Source organism: Orbicella franksi, chromosome 4 (assembly GCF_964199315.1).
Source record: "Orbicella franksi chromosome 4, jaOrbFran1.1, whole genome shotgun sequence".
NCBI lineage: Eukaryota > Metazoa > Cnidaria > Anthozoa > Scleractinia > Merulinidae > Orbicella > Orbicella franksi.
In genome coordinates this window covers 8,795,188-8,801,344 of record NC_138148.1, presented here as the reverse complement: position 1 = coordinate 8,801,344, position 6,157 = coordinate 8,795,188, and positions in this window count along the sequence as shown.

The window sequence follows — 6,157 nt, the reverse complement described above, 5'->3', positions numbered from 1 at the left end:
ATGTAAAAAACTGTATGTTTTTAGGGTAAAATATTTGCGTCAATTTTGTTGTACATAGCACTGCTATTCGATCAAGTTGTGATGTTATGAATCCATTGCCCTATTTCAGACCTAATTAAAACGTTGGTAACGAGCCAGTGTTGTGTGATATCTACCATACATGTATATGGCCCTTCCATATTTGGAAGAGCATGTGCGCTGTCAAAATCAGAGAGGAAATTATTCGAAGAGAGCGAGTAGATCAAAAAGCAGAAAGAATCGTCCTTAATACATTCTGTCTGTCGAACCCATTGGGCAGTTACGTGGATAAGCTATTAGCAGGCCAGATTTAACGACATTGTAAACGTAATGCCTATGTGGTCAGTGTACGCGTCCTAGTTGTAATTTGCAGTTAAGTTAAGCGAAAGTAATTTTCATTACGTCAGCATTTGACAAGAGCCCTCATATTCCCCAGTTTTAACTATACATCAATTCCAATTCCAGGCTCATGCCCTATTTGAAACAAAAATGGCCGAAATCTATGCAACATTTCAGAAAATGACAGCCTAAAATCACATTTGTTTGGCACCGTGCACGCTTTTATAGCGTATATAAAGTATTTTAAAATATTAATGGAATTTTAGATCTGTATATATGCCATAAGAAGTGATAGGTAACTTTTAACTTAACTTAACTTAATTTGATAGTAATCTTATTGGAAGTGTCCTTGATTAGTCGGCCTCCGAGCTGACTGCAAGTTTTTAGACACTTAAATAAAGTATGGAACAGCAGGTGAGTTCCTTCTATACTAAATATTTCTGGAAATTGCTTTTATCATTTCTAATCGTAAACTCACTAGCGAATACTAAAAGATATTTATTTTGCATTATGAAAGGGTGCTTTCACAAAACATTCGCTGCTTTAATGCTAAAGTGGACCAACTTGGGCACGTTTGTTATTACATCTAGAAGTGCGTCTCGACATAAAAACGGGCACAAGATGGATCATACGTCAAGACAAACTATCTGAACTAAGAGACGAACTTGGCTGAAAAAGATAATCCGTCTGTGTTTAAGACGATCATTGCATCAATCATGCCTCTAAATGGTAATACGTGTCAGTATAAAGACGAGCAGAGCACGCTATTTTGCATATCTCAGGGGCGGAATGAGATATTATTGTGTCTGATAGTTTGCCCCGTTTAGAGGTATCAAACAATAAACGGATAATTCGTCTGAATAAACATGAAAAATAATTATATTATCTTAAATTGACTGAGCTCAGTGTACAGTACAGTTAATCAAAACAAGTAAGTAGACTATAAACTGAAGGTAATGGCGTAAATAGAAATCATGAAAGTAAACGTCAAATAGCATGTCAGACTGTTCCGGGCTAGACCTCCATAATTGGATTTTCCTCAAACGTATGAGCGTCGCCTAATTTTAATTAAATCTTCCTGTGAGCTACCCTATGTTTACAGATATCGATGAATGCAAGGCGAACACTCATGACTGTCATCCATCAGGGACTTGCACCAATACAGAGGACTCTTTCACTTGTGCATGCAACGAAGGATACACTGGCGATGGCAGATCGTGTATCGGTGAGTTACAATTACACGAATCATGTTTAATTTTGCCTCCAAGTCATTAATATTTCAAGGTTGCCTACTTCAAGAAACCATATCACACCACGTCCGTTAAGTTAAGAATAGAAGTTAGCAATATAGTTGTCGTAAAAATCGTACAGAAACTCAGCTGGGGAATCTTTACGAGCGCTTTCCAGTTCTTTACACCAAAGTTGCTGACTCGTGAAATTTCAATTTAGATAGTGCAATGTAAAAACAATACATTGATGCTAGAATCAAAATCAGACCAAGGACGTCTCAGTGAATTCGTTAGTATTCAGTGAATTCCCACGATAACCTGCTTGTTCTAGTCTGAAAACAAATGCTAGAAAGAAAATTTGATATAATATTGTGTCCGGTGCATCCATGGCACGTTGTCAAGGCGACTAAATCTCCAAGTTTCTAAACTTCTTTTTATTGTTGTTACTGCTGTAGATGTTGATGAGCGTGCCGATAACCAGGATCATTGCCATCCTTCACTCGCCGACTGCTTCAACACCGAAGGGTCGTATACGTGCCATTGTCTTCTTGGATATGTAGGAGATGGCACGGATTGTACAGGTATGTTCATCACATTACTTCCCATAACGTTAGATCACTCTCATTCACTAGACATAAAGACATAGTTACGCCCTTGTTGAGACAATCAAGCCTTGGCAACTGTGAAGAATTCTGAATAGCCAAGCAATCTCAAGATCAACCTGTTTAAACTTTCGTCAATCGTAACGTTTACATAAATGTTGGCAATGTACATAGGTTCCTACCCTTTGACTGATATTGAAGTAGATAAGTCAATACTCATTAAATCAAAATTGGATGTGGTATAATTAAAGGAACATATTTCACTTTAATACGGTCAAAGCCACGCAAGCGAACACCGTTGGAAACTAGCTAAAGTGACTGCTTAGGAGAGTGTACGCTTATGGGAGGTAAAAAGTTATCAGTTATTTTTGCTTGTGACTGGAACCATGATTAGTGTTCTTTTAAAGGCGGTGTGCAAATGAAGTGTCCGATTGGTGTCTCCCGTTTCAATTTTTCAAAGGTTCCAATCCATGTCTATGATAAAAACAGAAACTGTAGGTTATCAATATTAATAGACCCCAAATTAGTGTGTATGCTTGAGAATCATCATCATCTTCTGGTTAATTTTGACCTTATCGGTTGATTGCAGATGTCGACGAATGTCAAACACAAGACCATGATTGTGATCAAGATTTGGAAGTCTGCTTAAACACCGTAGGATCGTATACTTGTGACTGCATACCAGGCTTCACTGGAGATGGTAAAAACTGCGTAGGTATGTTTGAGGATGTGTGGTTTCTATTTCGAAAGAGAAACTTAGGTATAAGTACCACAGATGGTTTTAGGATTGGTGAAATATAACACGATTTTGTCGACGAACAACTTTAAAACGATTCTATGAGAAAGTGTGAAGGTTAGGGCACTAAATATTTGACCCCGTTTCGCATGCTTTGGTTCTATCCCGGCCCTGAGAGCGGCATTTGAAAATTTAAAAACTGTCAAAGATCCATGCTTTCGTAGTCATGGGGAGTTCAGCTTCGCTCTTTGTGTCGTAAAAATTACGAAAAAGTAAATCTTTTCTTTAACAGTTGCTATCGTCGTTTTTAGATATTGATGAAAAAGAACTCGCAGATAATTATTCAAACGTTTCTCTGTCGATCAGTGGCATAACGCAAGGCGTTTGGTCCACTTCTGTAGATCTCGACGAGTGCGCAAGTGGACAAAACAATTGCCATCAACATGCCGTCTGTTCTAACAACATCGGTTCATTCACATGCCATTGCGAGAGCGGCTATACTGGAGATGGATTGCTCTGTGAAGGTATTCTATAACAAGCTAAATCCCACATTTACCCAGAGTGTTCCACATGCCGCTTTTTATTTCAATTAGCAGAAGTCCATCACTGTGTAATTCGCAAATGAATTAGCATGGACCAAACTTTGTCTAAGACCTCTCATATTGTAAGCAGATTTAGTGCCATCCTAATTTGTCTCGCAGTGTTCACGTAGACAATATGGTTCACACTTGTAACGAGCTTCTCCTGTCTGGCCTCATAGCTCAGTCGTGGTGGTCTCGAATCCCACCGAAGTAAAGCAATTTTTACTTTATAAAAAGATTCTGTCAGAAAGTGTGTAAGTGACGGTACTGTATATTTGACCCTGCGTCACATGCATTGGTTCTATCCCCTGAGAGCGGCATTTAAAAGCGAGAATTTAAAAGTTGTCAAAGATCCATGCTATGGCACGTAGTCGTAGCAACTTCAAATTCGTTGGTTGTGTATCACAAATTAAAAGTTACGAAATAGTAACATTTTCTTTTATAGCTATTTCGTCTTTTTTTAGATATTAATGAGTGCGCAAATGATCAGCATTCCTGCCATTTTCTTGCCAAATGTTCCAATACTGAAGGGTCCCACACGTGCTCCTGTGTTCTTGGATACCAGGGAGATGGCATCCGACAATGTGCAGGTACATACATTTATTGCGTTGTTTTATTAGAGCGGTGTTCACTGGAATGGAAGCCCAAAACCAAACCAGTTACATACTAATAAGAGTACAAAGCCAATCTCAAACCGTAGTAGAACCAGAACCAAAAACAAAGTAATTGCCAGATTACTTTCGACACTCAATTGGAAACCGCTCTAAACAAAATAAAAAAAAGTAGTGCTAACGTCACCTGCAATTCCCTAGGCAATCATGTGCGAAAAAAATGTTTAATAGAACTGGGTAAAATACATCAAATAATAACTGATTCACAGCTTAAGTTTAGCTCTCCGAAAGAAGTTAGAGCAGAGAGCTCGCAGATAATTATTCAAACGTTTCTCTGTCGATCAGTGGTAGGGTAGGCATAACGAAAGACATTTGGTCCACTTCTGTAGATCTCGACAAGTGGACAACACAATTGCCATCAACATGCTGACTGCTCTAACAACATCGGGTCATTCACATGTCACTGCCAGAGCGGCTATACTGGAGATGGATTGTTCTGTGAAGGTATTTTATAAGACGCTAAATCCTACATGAGCCTAGAGTATTCCACATTCAGCTTCTTGTTTTAATTAGCAGTAGTCCATCACTGTGAAATTCACAAATGAATTAGCATCGACCGCATTTTGTCTAAAACGTCCATATTATTGGCAGAATTAGTGTCATCTCAATTTGTTTCGCAGCATTCACATAGACAATATGATACATCTTGCAACGAGCAGCTCCCGTCCAGCCTCGTAGTTCAGTCGTCATGATTTCGAATCCCACCGCGGTTCAAATAAATTTTTTTACCTCGCAAGGTCCGCAGTTTTCTGACGCTGGGATCGGGAAAGAAATAATTGGGTTGATTTCCAGGACTCCAGATTACTCTGGAGTTTACGTTTTTCTTTCCAGCTTGAAGTACATTGCGACAACTATCTCCCATTGAAGATTCTCCCTATTCTCATTACTGATCTTCCGGGCAATGTTAAGTGCCAACTAATTTAGCATAATACTCTTCTACATCATCAGCTTGTCCTAAATATTCACGCTGCATCCAAACGTCACCCAATTCCTGTGAATGCTGGTGCAAATACTTCTATCCTGAACGTCCGAAGGTTGATGCGTGCCAAAATCCCGGTGGGTAAACCTTGAATTTGCCATGATACCAGTTGAAATGGAAGGACGTAAATCAATTGTTATGAATTTACTGCACTTGGTTAATCCAGTCTAGATGGTTTATATTTCCACGCAGACCAGCTTCTACCACAACAGGTTAGAACTTTGTGACCAAGATTATGACAGACCTATTAAGTTATAACGAAAAATGGATATCCATTTCAATTCGAGTACCACCGCATTGATGCACGTTCGAGAAAGAGAAACAAATGTTGTTGTCGTTGTACGTTGTTGTTTTTGTTCTTCCTGCTGCTGCTGCTGCTGCTGCTGCTGCTGCTGGTAGTAGCGGTGATGAAGGTGATGGTGATGTTGGTGGTGGTGGTGGTGGTGGTGGTGGTGGTGGTGGTGGTGGTGGTGGTGGTGGTGATGGTGATGATGGTAGTAGCGTTGGTTTTGTCCGAAATTCGACTTAATGTTTTAACTTTGATGTGTTTCACGTTGCTTTTCAGGTAATACTCTCGCTCATTTAAATGAAGTGTCAATCCGTTATACAGACACACAACCAGACAGTCCAATCAAGTTGAGACGCGATCACAGAAGGAAGCTCGTGGCGTCTTTTAACTTGGGAAACATTCATTCAGGACAAGCTTCGTTTTATTGGAGAGTTGAAAAGCTTACACTGTCACCTTTCAACATTTCGGATACTCCAGAGCTCTTAGTGCACCACTCTCGTGAGCTCAATATAGTGCCAGAGTTACTGTCAACAGGACTAAAACTTGTAGTATTTGAATTGCAAGTGCCCGAAATTGAACTGGCTGCTCGAGATTTCGCTTTCCTACTGGTAGAAACATCAGCTCTCGTAGCTTCCATTGCGGGAGGATCTGAAGTTTTTCGATCTATCAGCAAGCCAATCTTGCTGGATGCTAGCTTTTCTTACGACCCTGAG